The following is a 17,921-nucleotide window of genomic DNA, read 5'->3' as shown; positions in this document are numbered from 1 at the left end:
AGCTCCCCGAAGGACACCCAAACTAGAAATGTGGAGTATGAAATTACCAAAGAGCCAAGCTGGCCTGCAAGGTCGTGCAGCTGATGGGCTATGGAATAGTCATGAAAAATCCACACAGGGTTTTGGGTGAGGAAAACAAACCTAAGCTGCAGGGACTGAGATAAGGCCTGGATGGCATGGAAAATTGTTCCCTCAAATGGAGGGTCATGTGTTCGCATCCTTAAATTGTTCTCTGCACTCAGTCTTGCTTGCCTTTCAGGTCAGTGTCTGGCTTTGCAAAGTCATGAAGTAAGCGGCCTCATTTTGACTGCTCTCAGTTTACAGCGTTCCCATTATCAGATGAGAATGTTCATATAATATAGTATAGATCTGTGTTCCTTAGGAAAAAATGAAATTGTAATCTCTATATATTCCCCCCAGTTTTGGGATGTAGTTGATCGGGATATCACTTGTATAGCCTGCCCAAGGCCCCAGCTTCCACCCCAGTACCACATAGAGAAAGAAAAGCACCTCTGCTGCATAGCCAGTATGACTATGTCCGGGGTGGGGGAAGGAGGCCAGGGCTGAGTTACCAGCTAAACTGGCCACATTTTCACAGATGGGCTTCAGACACAGACAGTAGAGTTTCTCCTGAGATGATAGCATCAGTCTTTCCCATACGAGCAATTGCAACAGGAATTACTGTCAGTGCTGAAACTGGAACTTTCAAGGTCACATACAAAATGTGGATCTATTACCCAAAACCTGGCAAATTAATTCCTATAGGCTTTCCCAACAAGGCCAAGGTGATGACAATGGATGACTTTTAGTAAGTATTGCATAGCAGAACACACCGATATTTGGAAACCCTGTATAGCCCAGCTTCTCCATATCTAAGATGGCAACAATAACAAGGTAAGAAATTATCTCAGATACAGTGTTCGATTCTGTCCCAATTGGGGTTTTACTGCTGTGAAGAGACACCGTGACCATAGCAACTCTTAAAAAGGGAAACATTTAATTGGGGTTGGCCTACAATTCAGAGATTCAGTCCATTTTCTCCATGGTGGGGAAGCATGGTGGCATGCAGCCAGACATGGTGCTGGAGAAGGAGCTGAGGGTTCTACATCCTGATCTGCAGGCCGCAGGCTATGAACTGAGGCACATTGACCAGGCTCCAGAGCCTGAGGCCTTAAAGCCCGCCCCCTAGTGACACACTTCCTCCAACAAGGCCACACCTCCTAATAATAGTGCCACTCCCTATGGGCCTATGGGGCCCGTTTCTACTCAAACCACCACAGACTCTGCAGTAGTTGTCCTCTCAGAAGTCAGCACTATGACACTTTGTCGTCCCACTGAGGAAATGCTTCTCTAAATGAAGCAATGTTACGAGTCTGCTCACATTCCTCAACCAGAAGAGGGCACAGACTCTGTCTGACTTCTACAAAGCCATACTCAGAAACAAAGGAAACTTAACAGGACTAACAGAGCTTAGAAGCTTAAAAGGTACACAAGGCTCCTTCCTGAGATCGTGTAGGACATAAGCAGTTTGAGAGTTCTAGGGAGCAGACTGAAAGTTGTTCAAGAGACAGCAGGGAGGCATCTTGCGTGAGTCATGGCATTCCTGCAAGTAATTCCACAAACTCACTGATTCTCTAAGCAAGACACAGGTGAGGTCAGCTTTTGGTCTGTCATTGTTGCCCTAGCTGAGGGAGATGGACATTTAGTCACATTTACCAGGAAAAGCCACACAACAGAGAGCCATGATGAAGACCACCCAGCCACTGTCCCGGGCTGACTTCCCTACACAGTATCGCCACAAACCGAGGCCAGGACCCCGTACCTCTGCGGTCTTCTTCTCATCTTCCGCGGTGCAAATCTTTTGCAGGATTGTTGTAATCATTATAAAGCCAGCATGGAAGGTAGCTAACACAGCGGTATGCTTTCTAGGATTTTCAACAAACAATGGTTGGAGATCGTCTACCAGCTGGCCAGATAGCTCCTGGCACAAGAGTCGAAATAACTGTCTGCCCAAGTCCTTACACTTACTAATCAACCTTACTTTCTTCCACTATATCTGCTCCCCAGCTATCTGTCATTTACATGTCTGCATTTATATAACTATCCCCTGTCATCTAATAACTGCCATCTATGTATATACTGTCTGTCATCTGTCTAGAGACTTCTTACCAACTATCTGCCCCTTTCTGTAAGGGTAACCTCTGAGCTACTGAAAATGCAGCCCTAGGTTAAAAGCAGGGAATTTTCTAGAGTGTTAGCTCCTTTGTACTATGCCATAGTTTCCTTCCTAGGCAGATGTCCATTCCTGTTTGTTTTGCACATTTTCTTGAGAACTTCTCTAGTTTACCATTTGGAAAGAATGTGACCTTTGCTGCTCTGTAAGTGTCCTTGAGAACATCCCTTTCTTGGGGGCCAGAGAGATGGCTCCATCGTTAAGAGTACTGACTGCTTTTATAAAGGACCCCGGTTCAGTTCCCAGCATGCACACCGTGGTTCACAACTGTTCCTAACTTTGGTTGCAGGGGATCCAATGCCCACTTCTGGCTTCAGCGGGTACTACATGATGTTCACATACATACATGCAGACAAAACAGTCATACACATAAAATAAAAATAAATAACTCTCAAAAACCATTCCTTTCTCTTCTTTTTCTTCAGGTGCAGCTTCTAAGCCACGACCTAGAATAAATCATGCACACATCCTTATGTCTAAAGAACAGATCCTGCCCTTAAACTTCCCCAACATCCATCCTTGCCCATTGCTCCTCTTTGCTCTGCAAAGCAGTTCAGGGTGACCAGAGCCCCATCTCAAAATCCCAGTAGAGAAGCACAAGCTGAGGCACCTGTGTGTATCCTGGGTTCTGACAAACAGCAGAGCACACAGCTGCATCTTCAGGGATGGACTCCTGACTCAGAGGGCTCAGGGCGCTCATCAGCTGCCTTCCAGAACAGGGTCCTCAGAGTACAGATGCATCAGGTGGGTCTTCCACAAAGTGCTGGGTCCCCAAAGGAAGTACACAGACTTGTCACTGTCGTGAGAAAGGGTCTCCAGATAGGCTCAGAGAGTAATGACCTCCTCTGATGAGCACCGATGGGCCAGACATGACTACCCCAGACCAGAGATATTGGCTGTTGCCAACGCAGGCCTTGTGCCCTCTTTTTCCCTGGACCCTGTGAGAGTGATGGAAGAGCCATGTTATGCCCTGGCTTGTCCCCCTACCCTCTGCAGTGACAGCTAATTAGAAAATCTCCTACAGTCTACCAACTTTTGAAAAAACAATTTTAAAAGGATTGATGTTCACAGCCCTTGCCAGCTGCCCATGGCATGTAGCCCTCTCTATTCCCAACATGGGTCCTTGACCAACACACTTGTCAATTCCTGGGGAGGCTCCTCAGGCCAATTGTGAACCAACAGTGTATCATTTCCAACTCACTGGCTGGCTGTTGCCCTCTATTGCTCTGGGATCTACTGAGATGGCTGGCCCTTGTCTTCTATTGCTCTGGGTTACACAAGGCCTGCTGTGAGTTGATCATGTAATCTTCGGGAATTTTTAATTATGGTAAAACCCATTAACAAAACTTAGCACTTTGCCTGATTTTAGACACCTTGCTCAGGATGGCTGTCCCCTAGGGGTCCTCCAGACTTGATCTTGCAGAAGTGAAGCTGTCCCCATTGAACGTTGTCTTCCCGCCAAGCCTAGTAGCCACATTGGGCTTTGAGTTTGTAAATATCAGTTATACATTGTTACAAATAAATAACTCTTAAAAACCATTCCTTTATTTTTCTTTTCTTCTGATGTAGACTTCTAAACTATGATCTAGAACAAGATATGCACACATCTTTGTGTCCAGTGACCAAATCCTGGAGCTCCCCCAGCAGCAAGCTTGTCTGTTCTTGCTTGGGGAGGCTCCTCAGGCCAATTGTGAGCCAACAGTGTAATTCCAGATCACTGGCTGGACACAGAAATACAAAATCATGACTCAAGGAATCGGCGCTAAAATGAAGAACAAGTCTCTGTGTGCCCCACATTGAAGGGGCATACACATCCATGTGTACCACCACGGCCAGGTTCAAAAGCCATCCTTGGAGAATTTTATTCTTCCATGACCATTGCTGCTGATCTCTTGTTCAGAAGGAAAGAATAGTTAGGACATTGTGTTTTCCCCTTGTTCTGTTGCTGTCCCCTCAGTTTTGACAGTGCATCCCCAGCAGAGGCTTGGCAAGCAGCACCAAGTCTTCAGGACATGGTTGCACACACCAAAATCTCACAGTCCTACTGCCCCAGACCCTCTTACAGCCGGGATCTATAAAGAGTTTGGGAGGCACAGCTCTACAGACAGGGGAAGGCTGGTCAAGCCAGGCATTCAGACTGTGCCAGGAGTTGTTACATTGGATGACACCTGGCCACATCCACCAGATCCCAAACAGGACCCCAGCAATGGCATCCTTTCTTCCCCACAGAAACCATGGTAAGTGACAGGGAAGCCCTGAGTCCCTGCTGACTGCATTTCCACTGGGATACATGGTGAGTTCCAAGGCCACAGAAACAAACCCCTTCTGGGGAGGCTGGGGCATGGCGCCCTCCTCTGGCGGTGTAGCCCTGCCATCTGTCATCAAAGGCTAGAGAGAAGCCACCCTCCACCCTAAGCTGGGGGAGCTGGAGGCAATTACCTGTGATTGATAGCGCTAAATATGAAACCACATGTACCTCATCCGGGAAGCATGGAATCAGAGGTACATTGTTAGTGGAGGAGATGAATGGAACCCAAGATAACCTTGGCAAATTAGACACATGTTAGCATGGAGCTTTGTCAGTAAGCAGGCTATAAATTACAGACATATTGTAAGTCCATAAACTCTTCTAATGAGTTGAATGGCAGCAGTAATCCAGAGCGGAACATACCGCTTAACCTTCCCCAGAAGTTAGCCCTGGGGCCCTAGCAGGCAGCCAGCTGACGCTCTGTGAGTGAGTCATTAATGCTTCCTCGGAGAGCTTGCGCCGCAAGACAAAATAGGTAACTTCTTGGTGCTTTCTGCATTTTTGGAAGCAAAAGAGCCCCTGTGCGATGCCATCATCATAGTTAATTTTCGAGGGTCTCCCCAGGAGGTAACCATCATTATCCTTTTCTTTTCTCTGCATTGACCCTGTTGACCCTGCATGGAAGCCCTGAGCTTCTCTGGGGCATGCATTTCTGGACGGTTACTGGACACCGTGGGGGGGGGGGGGGATGGGGATGCAAGGCTGTGGCAAAAGGCTCTGCACCCTAAACCAGAAGGGCAGCTGTGGTTCCCGGCACAGGCAGGACCTGTGCTGCATCACACTGCAGTAATGGCATGAAGCCATAAACAAGCAGAAGATGCAAGGCTTCCATGTCCTTTCTGGTAAATGAAGGACATGGGTGGCAGCTAAAGCATCTCCCCCGATTCACTGTGCAGTCTAGATGACTCATGTGGAGGGATAACCAACCCCTCTGGGTTGGTCAAAGGCAAACTTGAAGTTCAAATGGGAACATTAAGGGTATATACTATTATATAATATGCTATTACGTGAACTGGGTCGGTGCAGTAAAGGGCATTCTTTGCTTCTTATTCAAATGGAGGTAGAGCAGGCCAGAGCCAATGAATATATAATTATCATACAACACAGGTACAGCCATTGGTACCAGTGTTAGAAAGCTAGAATTTTGCAAATGAATTGCCCTTGTATATGTGTGTTTTCTCTTCTAAGGGGTCTGCTAATTCTGGGTGTTAGATAGAAGCATGGTAGACATATTTGTTTGACTGCAGGTGCACCCATCTCTGCCCACAGAAGACCTACAGCTCACAACTTCTGCCTGATGAGGCAGATCTAAAGAGAGTTTTCCCTGGCTGTAGAAGCGGATGTTTAGAGACATCACTGTTGAAATGAACCACAGTGTTTCCTACACCGATGGGAAAATGAGTAAGCACGACCCAGCCTTACACAGTCTGCTTACACCTGGAGAAGGATCTTCAGGACTCGGAAGGAAAACGCCCTAAAGCCAGCCATTTCATTAACTCACACGTGGTGGCCATTAGGGAATCTGAGCGACTTACTTTTGAAAATCTCATCTAAGAGTTATGAACGAGAGAGCGAGGGCCTTGCCCTAAATGGGACCGTCTCTCACCGGCTTAGGCTTGGAGAACGCAGAGGAGGAGGAAAGAATGTAAAAGCTGGAGGAGGGGGAGGACGGGGAGGACGGGGAGGATGGAAGAATGTTCTCCCGGGCAGAACAACCACAGGATCCAACATCCCCTCCTTGGCAGGACCACAGAATCTGACATCCCCTCCCTAGCAGGACCACAGGATTCAGATATCCCCTCCTGGGCAGGACCACAGGATTCAACATCCCCTCCCTGGCAGAACCACAGGATCTGACATCCCCTCCCTGGCAGGCAGACTGTCTAACATCACTGAGTTCAGGACCACACTGAGTCATTGCTCACTCCTCAGGCACAGGGAAGATGTGCTGGAGGTGGGACTGGACGCTCCCAAGGGCTGTCCTTGGCTATCTTGGTCCTGGCCACCCTTGCTGTGGTCACAGGAACATTTCCTCTGCCTCCTTCCACCTGGTGGCCCCTGGGCCACATCCAAGCCAAAGCAGCCAGGACAGGGAGCCCCTATGGCACTCCAACCCAGTCTTGTCTCCTTATCTCTTGGTTGTTCCACACATATGACACCATCTACTCAACGTGTCCTACTCCTAAGAGAAAGCCCTCATGTATAGACCAAGCCTTGGACTGTCACCAGCCATATGGCAGCACCTCACAGCCAACTCCCCTACATACTGTAGCTTGGACCATAAGACGACCATATCACCAGCGCAGCAGACCCACCTGCCCTGTACTTAGATAGACTCACGGAGGCAGCGAGAAAGGCAGCGACATGCTTCAAACGCTCTTCCATCCCCTTTACCCAGGTTCACAAATGACTAGGAGCATCAGAGTTCATGGCTCAAAATCATGACACACTTCTGCTTCTCATGACCCTGGATTCAGTTCAGTGATTTAGTGGTTGAGGAGTCCCTGTCACCTGGCAGGGATGAGCTGGGATGGCCATAGGAGTGCTCCCCATCATTCAGTCCCTACTACCCTCATCTGTCCGTCTGTCTGTCTAAAGGACAGAAGCATTTACTCCTTGCTGTGGTTCAGTGCATGCTTGCATCTTGCTTGCTTGTTTGCATGCTTGCATGCTTAGTCTCTGAGGCCCTGTGAGCTGTGGGTTGTGGAAATACGGGCTGCCGCTCAGGTGGATAAGAGCCCGGCTGGAACTCTCCCCTACCTGCCACGAGCATAGAGGTGACAGAGGTGGCAACTCTAACCAAGCATGCTGAGTGTTCTTCTGCCCTCTGAGTCTCCCACTACCCCAGCAGGGTATCCTATATGGCTCTATAATAAGCCTGCAAGGCAGAAAAATCTGGAAAAATTTCGGGTGTTGCACCCAAGTTTAAGAAAGTGTCCACCACCTCTTGATGGGGACCCCATCAGTGCAAAAGCCACTGACTGTTGGCTTCTCAAAGAACAAAAGGGCACAGGAGGATGGGGCAGCTCAGGTGCTTGGAAAGTGGGCCTTCCTCATGCAGCAGCATCTGTCGCACCCACAGGGCACATTGGGATGTCTGAGTTCAAGGTGGAGTAGCTCACACATCGGAGGAGACAGAAGCACTCTGGAACTGTGGAGTCCTGCTGTGAGATGGATGGGGATCTGGCCACAGTAGAGTTCCCAGGCCCTGAGTCCCAGTCCCGGAACAGGGAGACCCTCACAGTGAAGCAATCTCCTCACACCAGGGTGACGCAGGGGATGCCAGAAATACGTTTCGAGGAGCGCCCACAGCCACTAGTCCTTCCTCAGAACGACCCGCAAGGCAACACACTGCTCACATCTGCCAAAGGCGAGTCTGCTTCGTTACCAGAAGAGCTCTGACACATGGTTTAAGCAGCTCCTAGATTTCTAGTCACGCAGTGAGTCCCTGTAAATCAAGACCAGTTGGTTCTCTCTTTCCTCAAAATCTAATAGAAACAGTTTGTCATTTAGGAAAACCACAGCCTAGCCCAGAAAAGTCATCCATGCCTGGATATCTGACATATGGACACCCCTGCAGCTGTATCTATGTGGAGACATTACATATGTCCACTGAGGGACCCTTCCACCCCACTATGTGTGCAGGAACACAGTCTGTGAGTCGCTCCTTCATCACATATAACACAAAGTACCAGTGATGGTCAGCAAGCATGGCCTTTACTTACTTAAATTATCATCTTCTGGGTGCCTGTGGCTATACTGGGTGCTTGCATGCTGAAACACACACTGTTTTGGAATTATTTTTTTATTACGGTTTATTTGGGTTACCTTCCCATGTTAATATTAAAGCATTTTCAGGTGTGTTGACGAGTTAACCAGCTGTGACCTTCGGTCCAGGTAAAGGGAAATGTGACGTTTGTGAATGGCAGTGGTGCCTTCTGTGTGGGACACGGCCAGTGTGTCAGTCACTTTTCTGTTGCTATGATGGAACACCATGACCAAGGCAACCTATAGGAGGGAGGGTTTATCTAGACTTAAGGTCCCAGAGGGATGAGAGTCCAGCACCATCGAGGCAGGGAAGTGTGACAGCAGCAGGACATGGTCGGCTCGAACAGCTGAGAGCTGACATCAGGAGCCAGAAGTAGGAAAGTGGAAACACACACGCACGTGCGCACACACGTGTGCACACAGAGAGAGAGACAGACAGACAGAGAGAGACAGAGACAGAGACAGAGAATAGTGAGTCTTTTGAGACCTCAAAGCCTGCCCCCAATGACACACTTCCTGCAGCAAACCTCACCAAACAACACCATGAACTGGGGACCAAGTATTCAAATGCCCAAGAACATCCCATTCAAACTATAACATCTGGAAACTGCAGCTTTGGAGGGCAAGAGAAGTGCTCCATATCTCTCCAGGAAACCCAGCCTCCGGGTGCCAAATTCACAAAGAGCCCCTCAGCTGAGGCGATGGGGCACCCACAACTCCCCCATGCACCAGATCCACAGAGCTGGCAAGTTCCTTGCTCTGACGTCACCATCTAAACACAGGAGTTTGACTTTTAGCACAAGCACCGTGAGGACAGGGCACTCTTGGAGATGTGGAAGGAGAATTGACCTAGGGTCTTTATCCATGGAGTCACAGAGTATCCCTGAGATGCCCTACATCACAGCATGAGGACCACGGGCTTTCCGGGAGGGTACCAAGCCTGATGCATCATCAACACACTTGTTTTCCCCAAAGAATTAGAGCTATTTCAGAAATGCATATTGGGCAGCCCTCTAAAGTATGCTGCTGCTTCTCCCAACTCGCCTCTCGCATAGGGCAGGAGGATCCTGCCTGGCCAACAGAGCCCATTGTGCAAAGACGTAGATCCAGTTTTCAGAAGACTAAAACCTTCAAATGCTTTCAGATGGCTCATGTCTGTGGGTGAGAAGACAGAAAGGATGGAAGGAGCGGACTCCCCAAGAATACAAATAGGCCCCTTTGTGAGCTCCAGCAGTCGTGAATGCGCACCCTGAGGCCTTCCCAGATGGGGCTTCAGGACAGGCTAAAGCACTCTGCATTCCTTTAGTCTGCTGAAGAAGCAACAGGCTCAGGAGAAACCAGTTACTCCCAGAGTAAGAGCATGTAAAAGATCAGTCATGTAACATCAGGCCTGCTGTAAGGTCCCTTTCTGCAGGTATCCAGGGTGGGGTCATGGGGAAAGGGGCCCCAGGTCCTCAGGGTGGGGGGGGGGGGTAGCCACTTGCAGTAGTTACCAAAGCTGAGACAAGACGCCACCTAGAGGTCTGAGGTCTGTGCCCCGGAGGTGGGAAGAATGGCCATGGGGACAGCGAAGCTCCGTTTGTAGATGTCAGAGTATATGGGGAGCAGCCTGGCTCACTGTACAGCCAGAACAGCATCTTTCAAGTGGCGCTGACCAGGGCCCCACCTTCTGAGGACCCCACCTTCTGTGGCCCTCTCCCAGGCCCCCGAGGCCAAGGTCTCCCGAAGACTATAGGAGGAAGGCATTCAGTTCTTCCTTTGAGTTTGGCCCTGGATAAAATCCCACTCCGAGTTCAACATCAACACCCACCTCCAGCCCTGCTGACATTCCCTGGGCTACTCGGTAGAACCATGAAGCAGCAAGTTTCACTACCTTCCCTTAATCTTCCTTACCCCATCACCTTTGAGGGGTCTCATTTCTGCATGCCTCCCTCATCTGAGTGTGCTACTGCCTCATCAGACAAGAGGGGGGTCCATGCAAAGATGCTATGAAGGTATAGACTGGTGGTTCTCACCCTAAGGGCTGGGGCCCCTTCAGGGTCACCCAAGATCATCAGAAAACACAGACATTTACATTACAATTCATGGCAGTAGCAAAGTGACAGATTTGAAGTAGCAATGGAAATAATATTACAGTTGGGGTCAGCACAAGACAAAGATCTGCGTTAAAGGGTCGCAGCGTTAGAAAGGTGGAGAAACACTGGCCTACAGGTACTGGATTCCTGGAATGGCATATCATCATCATGACAAATTTGTATGGCAGAGAAAAACACCTGGAAAGAGCCCAGAACAAACTGTGATGGCATTGAATGTTTTTTAAAGCAAAATAAGATTTGAAACTTAAAATTTTTTTTTTAAAAAAATCATTTACACCAGTTTGGGTTTCAGCAGGTTTATCTCCTTATGCCCTTTCTCTCCCTAAGGACAGGTCTGTACAGCACAGAACCACGCTGGCCATCTACAGAGGACACACACCTTCCCTCTGAACAAAGGCAAGCAACACACGTACTTTAAACACTTGCCCTGCCTGGGCCAGAGCTGCATTCAGTCAGGTTCTAACGTGAAGAACGGTGACACTTTGAAGACCAAAATTAATTTTTAAAATTGCGTGCAATTAGTCCAAATAAAGGTGAATGAGGACATGCAAAGCTTCCTGTTAGATGAGGACAGTGCACAAGTCCCACGGCCTTGGGTTTCCTGCAGCCTTAGCATCCCAGGTCCTGCCCAAGTAAGCTCAGGAGCAAGATCCCAGGCTCTTTGCAAACGCTGACACTTGGCCTTGGTCTGTATCCTGCTAAGCCTTGGACACCGATGAGATCTTGAAATGAAATTAACTTGGTGTTCCCCCATCCCACTGGGATAGGGGCAGCTCTACCACTCCTGTCTTAATGGCTTCCTCACTACAAAGCTCCAATTGAATAGCCATCTCCAAGACGGAATTAAATCTGCTAGTGTAAATCGATGGAAAGGAAATCAAAACCCCAAGGCTGGCTTGTTTTTACGAATTACCCTGGGCAAGACAAGTTTGCATGGAGCCTGTTGCCCACCTGGAGACTTCCAGCTCCACGTGGCAGGGTCAGGCGCACTAGTGGATGAAGCAGACTTCCAGAGCAGAGGGCAAAGGTAAGATTTATTACGATGGAATTGCAGTCTGGCCTGTTCCTCTCCCAGAGTGCCCAGACATCAGAATGAAGAAACAGCCTCATTGGCTGTCCAATTTCAAATGAAGATGCTAGGGATGTGACTGTCCCCAGGCCCCCTTGCCTCATACCTTTGCCTGTGTGAGGTTTAAGTACACAGAGCCCTTAGCCCCACCCTGACAGTGAGACAGCCCAAAGGAAACTGTAGAGGTGTGGCGTGGCGCTGGATGCAACAACGTTAGGAGCTGGCTTCTGTGTGCGCAGCAGGATGCGGCAAACCTGTGGGACCCTCAGCGGCTTGTTTTACACTCTCTCCTTCCCTTTTCCTTCAGACCTGCCCATCCTACACACACACACACACACACACACACACACACACACACACACACACATACACACACACACACACTGCCATGGAAACCCATTTCCTAAGTTAATTCATCCTTTAACATCAAGGCTGACCCATTATTGATTGCTAGCTTTTCCCAAAGCGTATAATTTCTGTTTTGTGTAGTTGTGTGTCTGTGTGTATAGATGTTCAAACGTGTGCAGGCACAAGTGTGCAGGCACGTGTGTGTATAGAGATCCAAAGTTGCTCTCAATTGCCTTCTTCAGTTTTTCTCCACTTTTTAAAAAATTGAGTAAGGTGTCTCACTGAACCCAGAGTGCACTGATTCCAGCTGGTCTAGCTAACCAGCTTTCACCAGGGAATCCCGAACCACTGTTTATCAAATGTCCCACCTGGGCAGGTTTTACCTGGGTTCTGGGGTTCCAAACTGCAGCCCTCTCACTGGCAAGACAATGTTCTATCCACTGAGCATGTGGCTTTCAAGTGGCCCCACACAAACAACTATTTCAAGCAAGGGGAAAAGCCTAATTAATGGTGAAACTTGAGCCACCTGAGCCAACGAAAAAGGCCGGGTCTCAAAGAGCTGCGTACTGTGTCGACATCTATGGTTGGCTCTGTGAACTGCAGAGTCCCAGCTGAGTTTGCAGTCAGGTCAGCAGGAGCCAGGGCGGACAATTCTAAACACATTGCTGGCACCTCCCAGGCAGCCCTCTAGTTCTTCTGCAGTGTTGTAGGAATAGGTTCTCTGGATGCTCAAGGATAAATGGGTGATACTGGGCGTGGTTTCAGGAAGAAGGGAGCACAGAACCACCCCGTCATCCTGCGAGGTTAGCCTCTGCTCCCCATGAGACTCTCCCAAGCTCCTCTAGGGACCATTTGAGTCACTGGGAACAACCTTTGACCTAGAGAGGAAAAGAGAAGCTTCTACCTCTTCCCTGTAGCCCTGGAGTTGGGTGATGTCACCCGAGGAGCGGGAAAGAGCTGGGAGGGGAGATGAAAAGAACTGAGATGCCAGGCAAGAAAGAAAGGGTATGAAATATGGACATGTATGTGTGCCTGTGACATGTGCATGTGTGTGTGTTTGCACATGCATACCCATGCATGTATGAATGCACATATGTGTATATGTATGGAAAAGTCTGTGTGCATGACAAGTGTATACATATTGTGAGTATCTATGCCTGTGTATGTATGAATGAACATGTGTGTTTGTATCTCTGTGTATGTGACAAATGACTGGCTCTCTGTGTTTTGAAATATGTTTGGGACACTGTTCTTCCTCTGGGGTTGGAATCATTGTGTCTTGAGAACTCCAACAAACTTGTCATCTCTTCTATGACAACTTCAAGTAGGACACATCCCATGTAAGGTGAGGGTCTCTCTAAGTGTGACCTAAAACTTTAGTCCCAGTTGGCATGCCTTAGTCCAAGCTCCCTTCTGCCGGTGAGGCTCGGCCTGTGGGCGCACACAGCTCGGCCTCCTCTTCGCCCCGCACACTTCCAGCACCTTTGTTCTAAGTTTTAAAGAGCCCTGACTAATTCACTTTAGCGGAAAGCTAATCCTACACTGGAAGGCTAAGTATAAAACAAGTAACGTTCTCAGGGGTGACAAAATGAGCAGGGAGGGAACATTAAGTCTCATTAGCTGCGTGTTGTCACGTTAACTACGGGGTGCAACACCAATTTTCTCTTCTTTGTCACTTGCCAACACTAACCCCCTTCACAGAGCAGTCTGGAAAGGAGAGGCCCTCGGCAGCTGCTCACCCTACTCTGCCCTGAGGGGGCCCCTGAGCTTCGTTTCTGTGGCCATGAGCCCCAGTCAGGGTAGCCACTCTGAACCAGCCACTGCCAGATCTGCTTGTCCAGGAAATGGTCACACGTTGTATGGGGAAAGGAAACCCACTGTAAGGTGTGGATTTAAATTTACAATGCTCTTCAGGGGCTGGAGAGGTGGCTTAGCAGCTGCTTGTTGCACTCACAGAGGAGCCACGTTTGGTTTTCAGCATCTATGCTGGGTAGCTCATAACTGCCTAGATCTATGGACCCCCTCTTCTGGCCTTCTTGGGCTTCTGATGTACACAAACTCATCCAGACTCACAGACATACACGTAAATAAAAACCAAACCTTAAAATGTCACACATTGAGTATACGTGTATTCTTGTGTGTGCAAGGGCACATACGTGTATGCATGTGCATGTGGAGATCAGACTCCGCACTGGGTGTAGGGCTTTAGGCAACTTTCACTTTTGTTGCTGTTATTATTGTCTTAAGACAGGGTCTTTAACTAGGACCTGGGGTTCATCAGTTACAATAGACATCCATGATCTGCCTGTCCCTAATCTCACAAACCTTGAGATTACAAGCACATATCACCATGCCCAGCTTTCTCAATGTGGGCTATGCTATGGTGGAGCAAATTCAGGCCCCTTTGTGTGCATGGCCCCTTTGCGTGCATGGCCTGAGCTGTCTCCCCAGCATCCAGTCTTGCCCTCAGTCACTACTAGCCCCAATAGCTGCAGGCCTGACACTGGGAGCAGATGCTATACCCCACAGAGGACACCTGAGGAGCTTAAGTCCTGCTCCCCTCAGTTGCAGGGCTGTGGAGCGGTGCCCTCGCTCTCTCAGCTGGAGCTCTGTGAGCAAGCGCTTTGCCATCCATCAGTCTCTTGAACTCTGTCCTTCCAGTTAATGATGCTCTTTAAAGAAGAAAGCTGGGGACTGGGGAGACGGCTCGGTCAGCTAAGTGCTCACAGCGAAAGCGTGAGGATGTGAGTTCAGAGCTCCACAGTAAAAGGCTCCACGGCTCTCGTCTATAATCTCAGCAGTTACAGGCTCTATGCTCTCCTCTGTAATCGTCTCAGCCCAGGGAAGGTGAGGAGAAGAGATTGCTGGGGTTCTCATCTGGCCAAAACCCTGAGGCTCAGGTTCTGTGAGAGGCCCTGCTGCATGAAAAGAAGATAGAGGTAACCGAGAACACGTGGTGCAAGTCTCTGGCCTCCATATATGCAGGTGTGCACATGTGTGCACATGCATGCACACACATGCTTGCACACACGCATACACACATGCACAGACACACACACGCACATATATACATACAAGAAAACTGAATTTATTTTACAAATAACAGTTGTCTGAGAAAACATGTATGTAGATATGTGTGTGCCGGCGCATGTGTATTGTAAGCCAGAGCACAACCTCGGCTGCTCATGTCATTCCTCAGGCCCCATCCACTGTTTGTTTGTTGGTTGGTTGTTTTTTTGAGTCAGTACCTCTCACTGGAGGGGTCAGGATGACTGGTCAGTAAACGCCAGTGACCCACCTGTCTCTGCCTCCTTCCTAGTGCTGGGATTACAACTATGAGCCAGCATGGGTTTTTGTTTGTTGTTTTCAAGATGGGTTCTGGGGATGGAACTCAGCCTCTCATGCAAAGCAAGCACTTTAGCAAATGAGCCGTGCCCCCAGCCCCTGAGGGACCAGGCCCCCAGCCCCTGAGGGATTGTCTCTGACATCTCTTCATCTCTCTCCTCCCTCCTAGCTTCCCGGCTATCACTCTGTTCTCTCAGCAATGTCGTCCCTTCCAGCAGAACCACTCTTGCACAACTGCTCCGTTGTGCATTGCACACCTATAAGTCATGCTCTGTGGTGTGGTCAAGGACAGGCTGTGGATATGACAGAGGTGACTACGTGGCCTTAGGATCCATAGCTTGTATAAGGATTCTCTAATGGCTACACCGCAGTGCCTCATCTATCTCACGTCACCCAGGAGATGTCTTCGGGTAGAGACTTCATTTGATTTTGTGGAAGTTCTTCCTTACAGTACTATTGGATTCCTTTGAATTCAAAAGGCTGGCACACCCAGCACTGGAGAGCATACCTGCCAGGTTGCAGGGCCCTGTGTTTGGAGCAGCTCCCATGCTAGTGGCCCTGACTACATACCTGCCAGGTTGCAGGACCCTGTGTTTGGAGCAGCTGCCATGCTAGTGGCCCTGACTGTTGGCTCCAGCACATGTTGGGAGGTGTTGAACTGGAGAAAGTGACCAGTAGTCTAATGTCCAGGAATATCAGTGCGGAGCCCTGGGCTTGCCAGGAAGCATGCTCCATGAGAGGGAGACAGAGAGAGGAAAACCAGTGAATGAATGAATGCAGGACGATGTTAAAGGCTTTCCTTACCCAGCAAACCTTTCGCTGTTGCTTCCCCAGAAAAGGCAAGTTCCCTTGGTGTTTCTGCCACTAACCCCTCAGTCCAAGAATCCTTGGAACAGAGAGCAATCATGGTGGACTGAGGTCAAACCCTCACTACAGAGGCTGGTCAGCAGGGATTCTCCTGTGACCCTCATTAGAGGGGACAGGCTATTGGTGACAGACCTGTGGTGGCCCTGTGAGATGGAAGTGCAGCTTCTGCCAGCTGCAGTATCTCTGTCACAGCTCCACAGCTCTAGGGTTCTTCTGTGAGGCTCCAGAATGCTCCCTCGGATACCACACATCATCCAGGGAGCTCTATTTAAAGCTTCCTAAAGACAAAAGTGAGGAAGACAATTATATAGATTGCAGGGGCCAGAGGAAGGAGCTCCAGAGAAAGAGAAACTCAGAGCCAGTAACAATGTAACACAAACAGCTCAGCAAATAGCAGAGCAATTTCCAGCTAATAGGACAGAACACCTGAATCCATTCACATGCCTGATTAGACACCAACAACGCACACCCATAGAGGAAGATTATAACTTGTACTATGTCTTCCCAGAGGCAGCGTCTTAACCACTGTTTGTATGCTTCTCCAATTACATTCCTTTAATTCTTTCATTTAGAAAACAGTTTACATTATAATAGCCGGCATCACTTCTGTTTTTAAAACAATTGGTTGTATGTATATTGCCAAATTATGGGTCTGTGGGATATTTTCATAAATGAAAACAACACAAAAGGGCTTTGGGAAGGATCTTCGGCTGGGAGTCTCTGACCTGCGGGCCTGCGGGGTAAAGGGCACCCCACCCCTTCCATGCTCAGCTGCCCGGTATTCACCAAGGGGCACCGGGAAGGCAGAGAGACCCTGCTGGGCTTTTGGCCTGGCTTACCCTTAATCCTCTTCTGGCAAGATCATGAGAATATACTAGAACCAGCCTTGAGAAACAGGTCATCCATGTCACCCCAGCTGAGAGAGGACAATGACCAGAGTGCTTGAGAATAGCTGAGTCCAGCCCAGATTCAGACTGTCCCACTGAGCCCCTCAGAGGGAGAGTCCATGGATTGAAGAGATGCCAGCCGTTCTCAACACTGAGCTTCTCAGAAATCTTAGCCTGTTAGGAGGAAGCCGTGGCTCACCCAATGAAACCATGGCGGTTGGACAAAGAGGACACTGAGGCTCAGAACAAGTGATGTGTCCAGACCACTAATTGGTTCGTGGCTGGGCCAGGAAGTAAATCATGCACTGACCACTCGGGAGCCTCGATCACAGTGAGCATAGCCCATGCAGAGTGCTACTAGACCTGAGACATCTTTCCACGAGCATCGTAAGCAGGAAGGGGCTTCTACAGGAGGGAAACTGGGGAGGATGTCCACTTTGCTCTTCTCCCATGGGTGCTGTGCACAAAATGAGCCTAAGAAAGCGTCAGAACCCAGAGAGAGGCAGGAAGCAGCTGGAATCCCCCGGAATGTTCTGCAGGATGCTGGTTCCTCAGCCACAGATCACGACCTGCCACCGGAACTGAGATATTTTCTAAATGTCACCTTCTTGTATTTCTATCACTTGAATTCTCCATGGTAAGTATGTGTTATGATATTTACTCTAACAATGGAATGTTCCAAGATGCCGTGAGCGCAGAACTCCAGAAATGAGGATGACTGTTCTTACAACCTTCCTGAATTCATACGTTTCCAAAAGTCAAAACATTAAGGAAAGTCTGATTGTTAAAAAAAAAAAAAAAGAAAAAAAAAGCCACGGGGCTAGAAAGATGGCTTAATGGCTGTTTGTCCAGTCTCTGGGTTCAGGTCCCAGCACCTACATGAGGTCTAACAACAGTCTAAAACTCCAGTTCCAGGGAATTTGACACCTTCTTCTGTGGTGTACCTACACACATGTATTCAAAACACCCATAGAAATCATTCTTTTAAAAAAAACACTAA

The sequence above is a fragment of the Microtus oregoni genome, unplaced genomic scaffold (assembly GCF_018167655.1).
Source record: "Microtus oregoni isolate MIOR12 unplaced genomic scaffold, Mior012 000024F_ref0000369, whole genome shotgun sequence".
NCBI classification, from domain to species: Eukaryota; Metazoa; Chordata; class Mammalia; order Rodentia; family Cricetidae; genus Microtus; species Microtus oregoni.
Note: the sequence above shows the minus strand (reverse complement) of the source record.